Raw genomic sequence first — 18,410 nt, 5'->3', positions numbered from 1 at the left:
TCCATACCCACTGAGATATGTGTGCTATAAATGGTCTTAAATGTGATCATGCTGTTATTCAACCTGAGTTGTTCACTTGCCCATATGTCATGAGCATTTTAAACAATGCCAATGATGAAAAACATGTTTTTCCTCTCCTAGAATGTAAATTATATTCCACAGGATTTTTCTTCTCCTAGTATATCTTCGTTTTTACTTCTTCTGAGGTAGGAGCTTCATTCTGTCTCCTAGTAAAATAGATCAGCAATTTTTAGTTGGGTGCACAGCCACTACAATAAAGACAATATATCCCAGCTCTCCATGGACTATGTGGTCATGTGCCTGAGTTCTAGCCAATGGGATGTGAGCAGCAGAGATAAGTGTTCAGTCTCCTGGGTGTATATGCACGGTGGTGTTTTATGTAGCTCCACAGAGTCTTTGACACTCCTTTCATTAAAGGTGAAGCCTAATTCCCCTCCCCTTAAATGTGCACTGTATTCTGTATTTAGTGACTTGCTTCTCATGAATAAAATGTCATTGTGTGTGACATCCCAGATAAGGGCAGAAGAAAGAGCTGGCTTCCTCCCCCTCCCCCTCCTCAACCTGTCATCCAGTCTGGGAAAGCCAGCTGCCGTGCATGAGGACAGTGAAGAAGTCCTATGGAGAAGCCCATGTGGCAAGGAATGGAGGCGTTGTGCCAACAGCCATGGGAGTGTCATTTTGGAAGCAAATCCTTAAGGCCCAGTCTAGCCTTCAGATGACTGTGGTCCCAACTGACAACTTGACGGCAAGCTCTGAATTTCTGACTCACAGAAACTGAGGTAATTAATGTTTATCATTTTAAGCAACTAAGTTTGGGGGTAATGTGTTATGCAGCAATAGACAACTAATACATGCCCTTAAGAGGATGAAGGGGACCTCCCTTCCCCTTTACCCTCTGTCTGGGTCGAAGGTAGATGTGCGCTGCACCATTGTGGATCTTGCAGATGAGGGCAAAGTGCTAGAGACAGAGGAGCAACCACCCAGGAGGAGTCTGGGCCCTTGATGGCTTCGAGGAGCAGAGTCAGCTAACAACTCAATCTTCTACAATATATGAGAGGAAAATAAACATCTGTATTAATTAAGGCAGAACGCCCCAGCCAGTGTTAGGCCTCCCTGGTGTGTGTAAATGGGTTACAGGTGTGTGAAGCTACTGGTCACCTCCAACCCTGAGCCAGTGGCCTCTGCACACAAGCAGCCTTATGCTTTCGCCCCAGTGAGCTATATAATTGTTATCATTTTCTCTGTGTGCCATAATGAGAATAACATTTGGGAAGCTTTGGATCTCTGTCACAACAGCCAAGTTTTATCCTAACAAATATACCCTGCAAAATGAAATTTTGCTTAGTACAATTTAACACATGCTACTCTCCTTAATACAGTACCTGGGTAGTCAGCCATGCACAGAAGGAGTTTGTCAGAATTTGGCAGGATGAGGCTAGTGCGTGTTGCAGGTGGTCAGGATTTTCCCACATCCAAGAGGCCCCACCTTGCTGGTCCTCACTCACCCTGCTGCACAGCGGGCTGAATGCTGACAACAGGGGTGAGCTCTTTACTCCAGCTCCAGAGAAGCAGGGCTGCTTTCAATCTAGATGCCCTCAAGGGAGTCGACTCCTGCTCTTCTCCCTGTGAGCTGCGTCCAAACCTGAACTTCCCTTCCTTCTCTGCCCACCTCAGGAACGGAGGTGGCAGCAGAGCTGAGATGGACGCACCTCATCTTCTCCTATGCTGTTTAAGGGTGTCATTTCTCCCTGATGACAGCCACGGTCACACATCCAGACAGAACCATGCCTCACTTGGACAGAAGGCTATTCAGAGGAATGGGACTGGGGCTTTCCTGTTTTCACCCACTCAGAACAGCAGAATCTCAACTTTAATAGTTTGGTAAGGTTCACCTGACCCAGGTAATCGGCTGAAGGGGTCCTCCGATGAAGAGCCACTGATGATACGCACAAAAAGCCTTCTCCTTGGTGATGTGCAGAAGCACTCACGGTTCCATTCCACCCCCATGTTCTGTAAGCCTGGGTAACATCATTCTTTGTTGTTTATTTTTAATGTGGTTTTAGGTTCATTTTTGTTTTTCAGTTACAGCTGGCATTCAATATATTTGTTTCAGGTGTACAGCCTAATGTTTAGGCATTTATGTAACTTACAAAGTAATGCCTCAATAAGTCTAGTGCCCACCTGACACAATATATAGTTATTACAACATTATTGACTGTATTCCCTATGCTGTACTTTACATCCCCGTGACTATTTTGTAACTGCCAATTTGTACTTCTTAATACCTTCCTTTTTCACCCAGCCCCCAACCCCATCCCCTTGGGCAACCATCAGTTTGTTCTCTGTACCTATGAGTCTAGTTCTGTTTTCTTTGTTTGTTTATTTTGTCCTTTAGATTCCACATACAAGAGAAATCATATGGTACTGTCTTTCTCTGTATGACTTATTTCACTGAGCATAATATCATCTAGTCCATCCATTTTGTTGCAAATGGTAAGGTTTCATTCTTTTTCTGGCCGAGTAATACTCTGTTGAATACATGCACCTTGTCTTCTGTATTCATTTGTCTGTCAGTGGCCACTTAGGTTGCTACTGTACCTTGCCTACTGTAAATAATGCTGCAATAAACATAGAGATGCAGATATCTTTTCAAATTTGCTTTTTAGATTTCTTCAGATAAATATCCAAAAGTGGAATTTTAAGGCTGTTAAACTGGCTTATAAGGCAGTTCCATTTTTAGTTTGTTGAGGTAACTCCATACTGTTTTCTATAGTGGCTGCACTACTGTGCAGTCTCACCCACAGTGCATGGGGCTCCCTTTTTGCCACGTCCTCGCCAACACTTGTTTGTTGACTTATTGATGATGGCTGTTCGGACAGGTGTGAGGTGATATCTCATTGTGGTTTTGATTTGCATTTCTCTGATGATTAGTGACACTGAGCATTTTTTCATATGCCTATTGGCTATCTGTATGTCTATTTTTGGAGAAATATCTATTCAGGTCCTCTTCCTGTTTTTAAATTGAATTGTCTTTGTGGTGTTAACTTGTATGAATTCTTTATGTATTTTGGATATATCAGATGTACCATTGGTGAATATCTTTTCCCATTGGTAGGTTTTCTTTTTGTTATTTTGATGATTTCCTTTGCTGTGCAAAATCTTTTTAGTTTGATGTAGTCCCATTTGTTTAGTTTAGTTCTAATTTTTTCTACCTTTTGCCCAAATAAACATAGCTAAAAGAAATATAACTAAAAGCAATGTCAGAGGGCTTGCTGCCTATGTTTTCTTCTAGAAGTTTTGTGGTCTTGGGTCTTACATTTAAGCCTTCAATCCATTTTGAGTTTATCCTTGTATGTGGTGTAAAAAAAATGGTCTCTTTTCATTTTTTTGCATGTATCTGTCCAGTTTTCCCAACACCATTTATTGAAGAGACTGTTTTTATTCTAATTGCATATTCTTGCCTCCTTTGTCACAGATTAATTGACCATATAGGTATGGGTTTATTTTTTTCTAGTGTTTTTATTCTGTTGCATTAATCTGTGTGTCTGTTTTTATGCCAGTACCATGCTGCCTTTATTACTATAGCTTTGTAGTATAGTTTGACATTAGGTAGCATAATAACTTCCACTTTGTTCTTCCTTTGCAGGATTGCTATGGCTATTCAGGGTCTTTGTGGTTCTGTATACATTTTAGGATTATTTGTTCTAGTTCTGTGAAAAATGCCACTGGTATAATGATAAGGATTGCATTAAATCTATAGATTGTTTTGGGTGGTATGGACATCTTAACAGTGTTAATTATTTTTATCCATGAGCATGGTATATGCTTCATTTACTTGTATCTTCTGCAATTTCTTTTTTTGTCTTATAATTTTCTGAGTACAGGTTTTTTTTTATCTCCTTGGTTAAATTTATTCCTAGGTATTTTCTCATGCAATTGTAAATGCAATTATTTTCTTAATTTCTCTTTCTGATAGCATGTTGCTGGTATATGAAAATACAACCAATTTCTGAATACTAATTTTATATCCTGCTACCTTACTGAATTCATCTATCAGTTCCAATAACTTTTTGGCTGGAATCTTTAGGTTTCTCTATATATAGTATCATGTCACCTGTAAATAATGATGGTTTTACTTCTTTCTTCCCAATTTAGATGCATGCTGTTTCTTTTTCTTGTCTGATTGCTGTGGCTTAGACTTCCTAAGCACCCATATATTTAAATACCAAAGTCACTCTTACATTTACAAGATGTTCTCAATATGATGGCCTCCAGGAACTGAGATGGGTGTGTCACTGTTTGGAATGCATCACAGAACTACTTGAATTATTGCTACTGCCATTGCTCTCTCCCTCTGTCTTTTTGGTTTGTGGTTTTCAGTGATCCATAGTTTTTTTTTATCTGAAACCCTTGGGGCTAGAAGTTTTTTAAGTTTTCCTTTTACATTAGAAGAGTAATATAGTGCTATGGTGTTTATTATGTAACTCCTCACCACAGAGCAGTCCCCTGTAATCAAACACATTAATATTAATAGTATTTATTAATGCAGTGTATGAATAGTCCCAGTCAAAGGGATAAACACAAATTGTCAGTTCAACTCACCAAATGAGTTCTGTTCACGTCAGATTTAGCCCCCAAAATGACACTCGTGCGTGGACACATGTGGTTAGTCTTTGGAGCTTTGGGATTTGCAGAACAGCGATTGTATAAAGCGCAGGTTGAATATGGCTGCCGTGACTTCCCTGTGTGAGGCCCAGGCCCTGTGTGACTTGAGCTGTTTCCACCGAGGGCGAGGGCGCTGTGCTGGTAGTGTGGGTGACCCTTGGAAGGCCCTGACCAGTCCCTTGAGCGTGGGGTTCCCCTTGTCTAGGTTCCTGGCCCTGAAACACTTCTCTCCTTACTGATTGGTGCGCACAGCCTGGCCTCCCTCCCTCAGAGAGAACCTTGCTTGCAACCCCTGCAGCGCAGACTCTCCTCGGACTCCAAGATGCAAGAGGTGGGGCTGCATCTGAAGCTGGAGCCAGTGGGGGCCTGAGATGGAGCCCCAGCGGCCCCTTTATACAGATGACGGGACTGAGAACCAAAGAGTTGAGCTGCATAGTCTCACACAGCTAGTCAAGGGACCAAGACAGGGTGATTGCAGACAGGGGCCGAGGTGCTGAGGGCAGGTTTTAAAGCTCAAACTAGAAAAGCCTCAGGGGTACCAGGAGTGCTCCGAGAACCCCCTCCCCCCCACAATAAAGTGATAGAGGTTTCCAGCCCACCCTTTCTTTCTCGGGAAGGACAGGGTCAGGCGGTCCTCGGTCGTCGAATTCCACCTCCCACCCGTTCCCCTGAACTCTGACCTGGTAGCGAGAAGGGGATCGTCCCCACCACCAGTGCCCACCCCCAGCGCCCCTCCCCCAGGGCCCCCCGCGGGCGCCCGGCTCTGTGTGGGCCGCTCTGACTGCGCTGGAGCCGAGCTCAGGCAAACCACGCCGCACTGGACGCCATTCAAGCTTTTACAGGCCCTCAAATTGGGGCTGGAGCCGGAGAGGAAACACTAAAATCCTGTGTACACAACTTCTGTCTGTGCGAGGGCGCCTGCCAGAGAGTCGGGAGCGGCGAGGGACACGTTTGTACTGTTAAGGGTTCCACTCCTTTCGCCTGGCTCTGTTTTAAACAGGCAGCATTGATGTGTCGCCCGAAACCCAGTGTCCAGGGTGTGGGAAACAGACCCCCCCCCCCATTCCCCACTCCCTCCCGCCCTCCCCAGGCACACAAAGCTATGGCAAGGCCCCGGTACTCCATAAACCACACACTCCTCCTCCTGGCAGAAAGCTGCGGCTGAGCATCTCCGGTGACTTAGGGGTCAGTAGAGCCCGGCCTTTGGAGTGGAGCAGGATTAGTGGGAGCCCAATGACTACTTTGCAGCTCTGTGACTCTGAGCATCAGTAAAATGGGTGTAATAATGGAAAGCCACTTCAGAGGTTTTCTGTGAACATTAAAAGGGTGATGTAGGGAGGGAACCAGCTCTGAATCTGGCACATCATAGGTGCTCACCAAATGATAGCTGTTCTCATTATTCCAACTCTTTGATCTTGGGCCACTCTGGTCTGTGGATGTGTTTGTCTTGCTCATTCTGGTCCCTCACCAAGATCCCTGAAGGTCTGGCCCAGTCTCTTGTGTAAGGCAGGATCCCCAACTTGGGGGAAATGAATTTTCACTGATGACAAATCTAAGGTGTAGGGTGACATCCCTGTGTGAAGGAGGCAGAAGAGAGGCTCCTGCCAGCTTGCTTTAAGGAGTTGGGCGACAAGGTGGGCATCCCCCGTGTTCCTGATGCCTGCCGCCAGCCCAGGAAAAAGCCAGAGCAGTGAGACGGTGCCTTGCTCCCTCACTCGTGGGTGCTTGTGGGGCCCTACCAACCACTGCCTCCACCTCCCCCTTAATGGTCCTGTCATCGGGGCCTCCCAGGAGCCCTGCTCAGTCTCAGGGAAGGACAGACACCTCACAGGGGTCTGAGCTCCTTCTGGCTGGGCTGCCTCAAACCAGCAGCCTGCCAAGGGTGTCTGTTCTCCAGGCCTGTCCATGCTCTGCCTGACACCAACCTCAGCCTGAGCTGTGTCAGCTTGTACCTGTGTGGGGGACCCTCCAGACTTCTGCTGGGTAGTTAGCACCCCCATCCTGCTTCCCCCAAGCAGCTCGAACCCCCAGTGCCCACACCCGGGAGACTTGACAGTGTTGTAGGAATCACACGGCCTTTGGAAATGGGGGTCTGGGTTTGAGGCCTCACGCTGCAGTTTCATGAGGTCTTGGGCAAGTCACTTAACCACTCCTGAGCCTGTTTTCCCACGGGGGTGATGCTGTCTATCTCATTTTCTCAAGATTAAGTGACATGAGAGGCATGAGAGACCCTGGAACACTGTCAGAGCTGAAGTGTTGGTTTGTTAAGTGGGAGTCACACACTGGGGATGACCTGGATCCTTGAGATCATCTGAGAGCTGGGCCTGCGGGATGACCCAGTAACCTGACCTCAGCTGTGAGCAGGAAGGAGTTAATGATGGGAAGTCCAGTGCTTCCTGGTCCGGCCCCTGCAGAACTCAGAGCTGAGTGCTCATCCCTTTCACAGGGGAGTAGGGGGTGTTTTCTGCCCTGACCATTTGTCAACTTTGACCCCTGGGGGAGGAGTCCATGGATAGGTAGAAGATGCTTTGAGTCTGGGGTGCCACAGATGCCATATGAAACACCCCACATGTCGGACAGAGCCGCAGTGGTGTCCTGTAAATGAAGACTGGTTTGTGACCACATGGGAGACACCCAGAGACTTCCAAACAGGTCACAGAGCTGAGGGGTTTGAGGATGTGTGAGTGGGAGCCTCAGGAGACAGGGAACCTGCAGACATGTCACTGTGTGTCTACAAGCTGGGGAGACCCGAGAGTCTGGGTATCTGGACCGATCCACTGAAAGAGGGATGGATGCCACATCCTGCTCCATACAGCCCTGTTCCTTCAGTCCTAGGCAGGAGCAGTCTGCACAGTGTGGCAGTGCTCTCTGCTGGCCATGCTGGGCCAGCACAGGCTGCTCCTTGGCACAGAGTGAGAGTGATTCTAACACTCCCATGGGGAGCACTCCCCAACAGCCCAGGACTCAGGCAAGAGAGCCTGGCCCAGACTGGGAAGGACCCTGGGAGATGGAAAGCTCAATCCTATTTCACAAATGGGAAAGCTGAGGGCCGGAGAAATGAAATTGCTCAGAGTCCCGCAGCTACTGAATGGCTGAGCTAGACCCATCCTGCAGGGCTCTTCCTCCTCCTCCAAACAGAAGCGTTCCATGCAAATATAACTGAACTCAGGTGTACTGGAAGTAGCACTCTTCTTTATTTCACCAAAATCAAATTAGATCCAATCCCACCTCTGCCAGGACTGTGGAAAAAATTATTCTTTCTTGCTTTTGGAGGTGGGAGTGGGGCTCTTCTTCCCTGGGTCTGTGCAAGAGCCCCAGAGTCTAACATGATGACAGAAAATTGGGGGAGGAGGGTTGTGGGCTGTTTAAATCCTCACTGTGTCAAGGCCATTGTGAGAGTTCCACATCCAAGCGTCAGGGGGCTCTGCCGCAGCCTTGCCAAGATTGGCAGCCCTGGCCCACTCCTTCCCCTGATGCCCACAGCCCAGCCCTGCACCTGAGATCTTGTCCCCTCCTTGGTGGGCACTGGTACTCCAGGCCAGCGAGTTCTCCCCAAACCACCTCTTTCTTTTCTCCCCAACCCCCAATCTAATCTCCTTAAATTGCCCAAGATCCTGAAAATAAAAGGAAGAAAGTAGGTTGAACAGGGGGAGGAAAATCAAGATCAAACAGCCAATGACTATCTCTGGATAAGTTTCTTCTCCTCTAAACTCTGCACTAGGTAGCAGCATGTGTAGAGGGGTTGGGGATGGGGTGCGAAATGCCTGATCCTTGGAGTCACCTCTGCGCTGCAGCTAAAGCCAAAAAGACACAGGCAGTGAGCAGGTTGGTTGACTCTAATTGGAGAAACCTGGGGGAAAGGGGTGGTTATGGGGAATGAGCAGGCTAACTCTCCAACTAAAGCAATAAAAGTTGATGAAGAAGTCACAAAAGTTGGATAAGGGGGTAAATGTTCCCAGAGCGTGGGTTGCAAAGTCAATCCTATCTGAAAGGAATGAAGTCGGGGTCCCGTCATCATCCCAAGTACAACGAAGAAGAACTGGAGGATCCAGCTGTGGCGCTCTGGATTCTGTGGCTCTCAGATCCGCCATCCTGTCTTGAAGCTCTAACAAAAACCGCCCACGCCCGCGGCCATCGGCTGCCAACCTCGCATCTGCAGCTCCCCGGGGGTGGCGCCCTCGGCCTACTAGGCAGGGTGCATCTGTTCTTCAAGGGCCCTTCTCCAACCTGGGAAAGTTTGGGTTTAAACATGCTTTTTAAAACAAATTAAGCTCCAAGGATCAAACTTTCATGTTAAAAGTGTAAGAGTAACCTGTGTATATTTGTATTTTTAAACTATTGCAGTAGTCAAGAGAATCTAACATATTAAAGACTAAGAGCTTAGCCTGACGCTTCTAGTTTGAAATGTATAGTGGAATTTAATATTATGACTTTAAGTTGGACTAAGAAAAAGAAATCTGACTCCATTTTTTTGCGAATATTAATGGGATTTTAAAGAAAACTGGTGCTTTAACACATTTTATTTTTTAGGCTAATAAGAATGTATTACTTGGAGATATTGTTACATTATTATATACTTGTTAGAGTCATATCTTTGCTTTGTTAGGCAACTGAAGTACTTATGAAGGAAATACAGTATATTAAATTTATAAATGCAGTTCAAAGTGTTTAGGGGAATTTAATGAATTAAGTTCTTAAAGGAAGCTTATGGCCTTCAAGTTGAGTAATAGGACATTAGTCAAAGAAAACTGAAAGTCACTGTTCTCATCTTGCCATATTTATAAACAGAATAACAAGATTTGTCAACTGGTCGTAACAGCTTAAGGATAACTAGATTATTTCTATTTTAATGAATGGAACATTAATTTAAAACCTAAGTAACTGTAAGTAGTCCTTTCTGGACTGCCCTCAGACATAAAAAATATTCCCAGTGACAGCCATTAACCCTAATAGCTGACATTTGTGGAGTGCTCGACACTGATGATCTCATTTAGTCTTCTGTTACAAAGGAGAGACGCTGGGAGGTCAGGAACTCGCCCAGGTCCACCCCTCTAGGAAGCAAGACAAGTTGGTCTTGGGTTGGCTTGTTGGCTCCAGAAGCTGCACCGTGAACCACAGTGTTGGGAGATCTGTGGGGCTTGGGCTTCTCCGGTCTGCGCTTAGACCCCTGCAGGACAGACCACAGCTTTCCCGATTTATACCTGTGAAGGCTGTGTTGTCACACACCCATCTGCCCAGTAACTTTGGTTCTCACAGCAACTGGGGGGACTCTCGAGTGCCTGGATCTGAGCCCCAAAGTACCATTTGTAGAACTGCCGCATATCTGTGTCCTACAAATGCAGAAATTCTGAGACCCACGGAGGCCCAGGGACCGTTACAGGTGTACACATTTCCTTCCTTGTTGTATACCTTCATTATTTTCCCCTCCTGTTTTTCCCTTATCATTTACATAAGAAATGTTAATGGTGTATAATGTAACAATATAGTTTCCAGGTAACAGAAAATTCAGGTGGGATTGGTGACTGAACTAGAAGAGGAATTAACATTGCCCAGAGACAGGCAGTGACTGGTGGGATTTGTGTCAAATATTTTTGGAGAAGGTGAGTGTGTTCTCATTCGTAAGAGCAATGGTTGCATCTTGCTAAGCAGAAACGTGGGGCGTAGTGACTGCTGTCACTTGGCACTTGGCAGTATGTGTGGATACATGCTGAGGAGGTAAGCAGTGGGCTGTGCTGGGTCACGTCCGTGTCTCCCACTCGCCATCTGCACCATCCTCTGAAGGGGGGGTGGTGAGTCCAAAAACTATATTCCTGGACTGTCGTGCTGTTTACCTCTTAGGTTCTGCCAACGAGAGGCAATGGCAAGAGACTGGAAGGTGGATATGGGAGGAGCTTTTGGGGGGGACAGGGCATGTGGTAGCAATCTTTCCATTACAATGGCAGCAGTGGTGGCAGCAGTGACCACAGTAGCCAACAGCTGGAGAGTGTGGGCTCTTCATAACTCGGTTTCCATTCTGTTTCCTGCAGGTATAAGACTGTAGGCATCCTGACCTTCTGCTTTTGTTCCTACAGCAATTCCAACTCCTTTAGCACTAATGCTCTGTGTTCAACTCTCTCTGTTTAAAATGTTGACAGTGGTTTCATTTTGTTAATTGGACACCGGCTGACACAGATCTCATTCTCATCTGCTTTTTGTGCTCAGCTCTTTGATTTTAAGACAGATCTCTCTTGTAGCTTCTACACTAGGTCTGCCACTTCTAAGTACTACACAGTGTGTTAAGGGGTGTGCATCGACCACACTGTACTCAGAGTGCCACATGCCATGCCATGTTAAATATTCTTATGCATGTCTCCCTTTTAAACCTGTGTGAGAATTTCTCTGCGATAAAAATATATACTCAGGAGTGAAATTGTTTGCCATAGATCATAGGTATGCCCATACCACATTTGACTGAGCACTCTAAGGTTGTGCTCCTGAATAGCTGCACCTCCACCAAATGTAATTTTACGCATGCCATTTTGTAAATCGATTTCTCCCATTTTACATAAGACAAAAACTTACACAGTTCCAACTGCAGTAAATTTTTTTTAAAAATTAAGGCATGAACTATAATCAACTCCTAGTGAAACAACTCAATGTTTGGGATAACAGGTTCTGGAATGAGCCTGCAAATCCCAACTTTGCTGTGCACTAGTTGTGTGATCTTGGGACACTTGCTTAACCTCCCCATGCCTCAGTTTACCCATTTAAAAATGGAAATAATAATAGTACCTACCTCATTAGGATGTTAGAGAATTAAGTGAGATAATGCACAAAAATGTTCAAATTATTTCCTGGCACTTAGCAAGAATACAAGGAACACTGGCTATTATTATTTTTTGATATTTAGATAATTTCCCTCCTTGCCCCTATTTTCCAATGATGCTGCAATGAAGTTCACAATTCTTTTATTTTTTAAATATATATTTATTGATTAAACTATTATAGTTGTCTCATTTTTTCCCTCCCCTTTATTCCTCTCCACATTGCACCCCTCCTCCCACCAGCATTCCCCTACCTTAGTTCATGTCCATGGGTTGTACATATAAATTCTTTGGTTTCTCTATTTCTCATACTATTCTTAGCCTCCCCTTGTCTATTTTGTACCTACCATTTATGCTTCTCATTCCCTGTACCTTTTCCCCCATTATTCCCCCTCTGCACTGCCACTGATAACCCTCCATATGATCTCCATTTCTGTGATACTGTTCCTGTTCTAGTTGTTTGCTTAGTTTGTTTTTGTTTTTGTTTTTTAGGTTCAGTTGTTGATAGTTGTGAGTTGTTGTCATTTTACTGTTCATATTTTTTACCTTCTTTTTCTTAGATAAGTCCCTTTAACTTTTCATATAATAAGGGCTTGGTGATGATGAACTTCTTGACCTTGACCTTATCTGGGAAGCACTTTATCTGCCCTCCCATTCTAAATAATAGCTTTGCTGGATAGAGTAATCTTGGATGGAGGTCCTTGCTTTTCATAACTTGGAATGCTTCTTTCCACCCCTTTCTTGCCTTTAAAGTTTTTTTTTTTTTTGATAAATTAGCTGATAGTCTTATGGGAACTCCTGTGTAGGTAAGTACCTCCTTTGCTTTTGCTGCTTTTAAGATTCTCTCCTTATCTTTCATCTTGGCTAATGTAATTATGATGTGCCTTGGTGTATTCCTCCTTGGGTCCAACTTTTTTGGGACTCTCTAAGTTTCCTAGACTTTCTGAAAGTCTATTTCCTTCACCAGATTGGGGAAGTTCTCCATTATGTTTTCAAATAAGTTTTCAATGTCTTGCTCTTCCTCTTCTCCTTCTGGCACCCCTATGAATTGGACATTGGAACCTTTAAAGTTGTCCTGGAGGTTCCTAAGCCTCTCCTCATTTTTTTGAATTCTTGTTTCTTCATTCTGTTCTGGTTGAATGTTTCTTTCTTCCTTCTATTCCAAATTGTTGATCTGAGTCCCAGTTTTTGTCCCTTCACTGTTGGCTCTCTGTACATTTGCCTTTACTTCACTTTTTATAGCCTTCACTTATTCCTCTATTTTGCATCCATACTCAACCATTTCTGTGAGCATCCTGATTACCAGTGTTTTGAACTCTGCATCTGATAGGTTGGCTATCTCTTCCTTGCTCAGTTTTATTTTTGGAGCTTTGATCTGTTCTTTCATTTGATCTGTTCATTCCATATATTTTTTTTTGTCTCAGCACACCTGTTACCTAGTAAGAGGCAGAGCCTTAGGTGTTCACTAGGGCACGGGAAACCCATGTACCTGCTTTGTGGTGCTGTATGTGGGGGAGGGGCCCGAGAGGGAACAATGCCGCTTACTCTGCCGGCTTTTAGTCACTTATCTCGCTACCCACAAGCAAATTGAGCCCTTCTGGTGCTGATTCCTAGGTGGGTGGGTTTGTGTACATTCTAGGACCCCATGGGTCTCTCCAAGGAACTTTCCTGTGAGTCTGGGAGTTTCTCCTGCTGCTGCCTCAACCCCCACAGGTATTTTCAGTCAGAGGCTTTGAGGCTTTATTTCCCCAGGCTAGAACCCTGGGTTAAGTGGTCTGTCTGACTCCTCAGTTGTTCTTCCCAGTTTATTTGCACACACATTTCCACCAGCCACCACCTTGCCACAAGTCCTCTCTGCCCCAGCTGCCCACCTCCACCCCTCCTACTGATCCGGATTAATATTTCTTCTTTAACTCCTTGATTGTTGAACTTCCATACAGTTCAATTTTCTGCCAGTTCTGGTTATTTTTTGGTTTTAAATTTGTTGTTGTCCTTCTTTTGGTTGTGTGAGGAGGCAAAGTGTATTTACCTATGCCTCCATCTTGGCTGGAAGTCCCAATTCTATTATTATTATTATTATTATTATTATTATTATTATTATTATTATTATTGTAAAAACACATAACATTAAATTTTCCATCCAATTTTGGGATTCTTTTTTTTAAAAGATTTTATTTATTTTTAGAGAGGGGATGGGAGGGAGAAAGAGAAGGACAGAAACATCAATGTGTGGTTGCCTCTTATGCGCCCCCTACTGGGGACATGGCCTGCAACCCAGGCATGTGCCTTGACTGGGAATTGAACCTGTGACCCTTTGGTTCACAGGCTGGTGTTCAAGCCACTGAGCCACACCAGCCAGGGTCAATTTTGGGATTCTTAATAGACAGTCTGATTACTGCACTGGGATTCTGGCAGCAAATGCTAGCCTATGTCCAACAAGCTTTTGGTATGGGACAGGTGGATCTCTATGGAAGTAATAGGATCTCTCCAGACTGCCTCATTGCTGTGTGGTCAAGGCCAGTGGCTGGAAGAGCCCTTCCTGTGATTTCCTGATTTCTGTAGATCCAGGGTCCTTCCCTGAGGATGATGAGACTCAGAGATCCAACCACAGTTCAGGTGGGGGAGGGTATGTGCAAGGTTGCATGCCATGAGGTGTAGCATCAAATCCCAGGGCTTTGCCATTTTGTGTGATCTTCTGCAATGATGGTACCTCTCTGAACCTCTGTTGCCTCACCTGTGAAATGAATCCTGGCCTCTAGACTTGTCAGCAGTGTGACTTGGGTAAGTCATCTTTCCCCTTGTGGTCTGAGTTTTCTTATCTATGAAGTGGGGGATATCATGCACTTTTATAGGTTTATTATAAGGATTAGTGATGTTTGCAAATTGCTTGACCCAGTGCCTGGTAGAGATTTTTATGGCTGATAAGGCACAGGTTCAATACTGAGTATTCTGTATGCCTGATCCTATAAATAACCTGTGAATTCTGACTGGTTGGCATCTAACCTGCACACTGAACATAAGGTCCCAATAGCCCTTTATTCTTATGCTTCAGGGTCTCTGAGTTTGTAAATCCTCTTTCAGAATGCCTTGTGGGGACACTAGGCTGCCTTCTGTCCCTGGTCCTGAGGCTGATACCAAACCCAGGTTAGGCTGCCAATAATTTAGAGACAATCAAGGGCTGGTGGAAGGAAAATAGGTTTATTCAAGAGCTAGCAAGCCTGAGAAGAGGACGAACTAATGTCACAAGGATCATCTTAACAATTTGATGCAGGCAGGCGTTTTTATAAGGAGAGGGAAGGAAGAACAAAACACAGAACAAAGGAATCAAAAGGAGGAGGTCCAGAGTTCTTCCCTGGGGGACTCCATGTAAGTCAGTACTATCTGTTCAGGTACCTGGTCGAATGTCAGCAAATCTCCCAGAGACACAATGTCTGAAGGTTTGAGCCTGTTACGTTTGAAGTTAGTTCCCAGAATTCTTAAGAAAACAGGCTGTTTATCTGCAGTCACATATTAGTTAATAGGTCATTATTTACAGAAACGATGTTAAAAGAATGGTGGTGTGAATTACAAGGCCACAAACCCACTATCCCTGTAGAAATTTCTTTCTCCTTCTCTGTCCCTACTTCCATCTTATCTTTATCTTTCACATTCTAAAGGCAACTGTTTTCCTCTCCAACACACATGGACAAAGACACTGCACTTGCATACATTTTCAAGGGTGCTGGGAGGGGCTGTCTACACTTTTTCACCTTTGTAACTCCCTTTGGCTCAAAAAAGGAAATCAGAGGTATTTCAGCTCCAATATGTAAAGATCTTAGAGGTCATTTCTCTCATCTTCATAAGAGAAAAGCTGAGCAAATGGGCATATCCAGAGGGCTGAAAATCAGGAATTACACAGGAGAATTGAACACATGTTCTACTCAAGTTCACACAGAACCCTCTTCAACTGCCTCTGTCCTTTCAAATTTATATGTTGAAGTCCTACTAAGCCCAGTGTAGTTGTATTTGGAGATGGGGTCTCTAAGGAGGTAATTAAGGTTAAATGAGGTCATAGTGTTACAGAACACAGGGTGCCAAGGGTGATATACTATAACCGAAAGGACCCTATACTGGGCTCAATTGTCTGTGGCTATATAGGAAAGACATCTCTCAATGCCAGAGATTTGTGAAAAGGAAAGGAAATGTTTATTTAATGCTATACAGACTTAAAGTAGTGACCTAACATCTTCATTAAAATATCAAAGTCCTTTAGGATACCCTCAGATGCCCACAGTGCTTCCTTCTCCTCCTGTCCTAATTCAGGGTACTGTAACTCAGGAAAGAAGCAAACATCTAGGATCCAGGCTCCTGACACCATCAGCTGTGTCACCATCCAGGCAGGATCTCCAATTAATCCACAGCCATGTGGCACCTTCTCATGGCCTACTGGCAAGAGTTCTTTCACCCTCCTTCCAGGCAAAGTCTCTCCTGCTTCCCAGGCCACTCAGCCAAAGGGAGCACCCCAAAGCCGCTTGGTCCTCATCTACCAAAGCTTCAGGGGTCTACACTCTGGCAAAACCGTGTGGATCTCTCCCTTCTATTGCCACAGCCACATGGTGATTCTCTCTCACAGGGCTGTGGGAGTCCCTACTCTGGCAAAGCCACATGGGTCTCCCTCTGCAAAGCTGCAGGGAGGGGGGCAGTCGCCACTCTGCCAAAGCTGAATGGTGGTTCTCTGCTAAAGCTACATGGTGGTACCCCCTACTAAAGCTGCGGGGGTCTCTACTTTGGAAAAACCTCTTGGTTCTCTCTCTCACATGGCTGCAGGGGTGCCCACTCTACCAGAAGCATGTGGCTCTCTAATGGCTGCCACGTCTGGGTTTAAATCCCCGCACCAATCTTCCTCTCTACCCCCATTTCTGACTCCTCCTACAATCAGTTACACCTGCCAGCACTCATATCCTTCCAGCTTCACTGGGCTGCCATCATGAGTCTGGGCAGGCATGGCCCCATGTCATGCAGCCAATCTCCTCCAAGCTCCCACACAGGTGCTGTAACTCAGGGGACCTGCCCCCCAGTTACATCTGCAGGGGAAGTCCCTTCCATTCCCCTTACTCAGGGCATGGCCACAGCTATTTAACATATCTATGCAACTAGTTAAAGGTTATAGATATGCTAAATGACCATGCCATGGATTAGCTGCAAAGCTGTTGCTGTATAAAACAGCTCTCAATGATCCTGCTCCATGTGTCCTTTCCCCCAACTCACACCTGTGGGGGGAAGGGGTGAGGACATCCTAATATTTCCTGGACACCTTGAGTTCTGGGCCCCATTCCAAATCCTTATTTGTCCCCCCCCCCTCTTGGCTGCACCCTGTAACAATAGCAGTGGGGACCTGATCTGATATAATTTGTGTCCTTGTAATAAGAGACAGTATGTGAGCACACAGCAAGAAGACAGCCACCTGCAGGCCCAGGGGACCACCCACACCAGACACTTATCCTGCTGGCACTTTGATCTTGGACTTCCAGTCTCCATAACTGTGAGAAAATAAATTTTGTTTTTTAAAGTAATTAAATTTATGACATTTTGTTATAATAGCCCACATAGACTAGAACATCAAGACACATTCTGAGCAATAAAACACACCTTAATAAATGAAAAACATAGAAACCATAAAAATGTAGCTTAAGACTACAGTGGAATTGTGCTAGCTTCAGCAGCACATATACTGTAATAGGAGCGATACAGAGAAGGTCAGCAGGGCCGTGGTGCAAGGATGACATGCAAATTAGTGAAGTGTTCCCTAGTTTTAATGACGTATTTCACAGGTCTAGAACAAATATTTCAAAAATGTATATGGAACAAAAAAGACCCAAATAGCCTCAGCTACCTTGAGCAAGAAGAACATAGCAAGAGGGATCACAATACCTGATATCAAACTGTATTACAAGGCCCCTGCAATCAAAACAGCCTGGTACTGACATAAAAACAGACACATAGATTAATAGAGAATAGAGAGCCCAGAAATAAGCCCATGTCTCTATGGTCAATTAATATTTGACAAAGGGGGCAGGAGCATAAAATGGAGTAAAAATAGCCTCTGCAACAAATGGTGTTGGGAGAGCTGCACTGATCCATACAAAAATAATGAAACTAGATCACCAACTCCCACCATTCACCAGAATAAACTCAAAATGGATAAAAGATTTAAATGTAAGTCATGACACCATAAAAAGTCCTAGAGGAAAACATAGGCAGGAAAATTTCAGATACCCCATGTAGTGATGTTTTTGCCAATATGTCTCCTAGGGCAAGGAAAATAAAGGCAAAAGTAAACAAATGGGAGTACATCAAATTAAAAAGCTTCTGCATGGCTAAAGAAACCGTCAAAATGAAAAGGGAATCGACTGTATGGGAGAACATATTGGACAAGGTTTAATCTCAAACCTTGGCTCAAAGGTTTGAGCCTTTGAGCCAAAGGCTCAAAATATATAAAGAACTCATATGACTGAACACAAGGAAGACAAACAATCCAGTTAAAATATGGGCAAAGGACCAGAATAAATATTCCTCCAAGGAGGATGTACAGATGGCCCATAGATATATGAAAAGATGCTTAATATCACTAGCCATCAGAGAGATACAAATTAAAACCACAATGAGATACCACCTCATACTTGTCAGAATGGCCATCGTTAATAAATCAACAAGTGCTAGTGAGGATGTGGAGAAAAGGGAACCCTAGTGCACTGTTGGTGGGAATGCAGACTGGTGCAGCCTCTGTGGAAAACGATATGGAATTTCCTCAAAAATTGAAAAATGCAACTGCCTTTTGCCCCAGCATTTCCACTGCTGGGAATATGCCCTAAGAATCCTGAAACATCAGTTCAAAAGAACCCGTGTGCCCCTATGTTCATAGCAGCATTCTTTACAATGGCC

At 44.6% G+C, this 18,410-nt stretch overlaps 1 non-coding gene across 1 annotated transcript; it reads left to right on the top strand.

Moving 5' to 3' along the window:
- Window positions 1-17,175: 17,175 nt before the first annotated feature.
- Window positions 17,176-17,282, top strand: LOC123812238. The gene has a single exon (XR_006784526.1). It is a non-coding gene; the product is annotated as a U6 spliceosomal RNA (small nuclear RNA).
- Window positions 17,283-18,410: the final 1,128 nt, after the last annotated feature.

The sequence above is a fragment of the Phyllostomus hastatus genome, unplaced genomic scaffold (genome assembly GCF_019186645.2).
Source record: "Phyllostomus hastatus isolate PE091 unplaced genomic scaffold, TTU_PhHast_1.1 phas_scaffold_78, whole genome shotgun sequence".
Classification (NCBI taxonomy): Eukaryota; Metazoa; Chordata; class Mammalia; order Chiroptera; family Phyllostomidae; genus Phyllostomus; species Phyllostomus hastatus.
The sequence above is the reverse complement of the archived record's forward strand: the minus strand, read 5'-3'. Positions and strand labels throughout refer to the sequence as shown.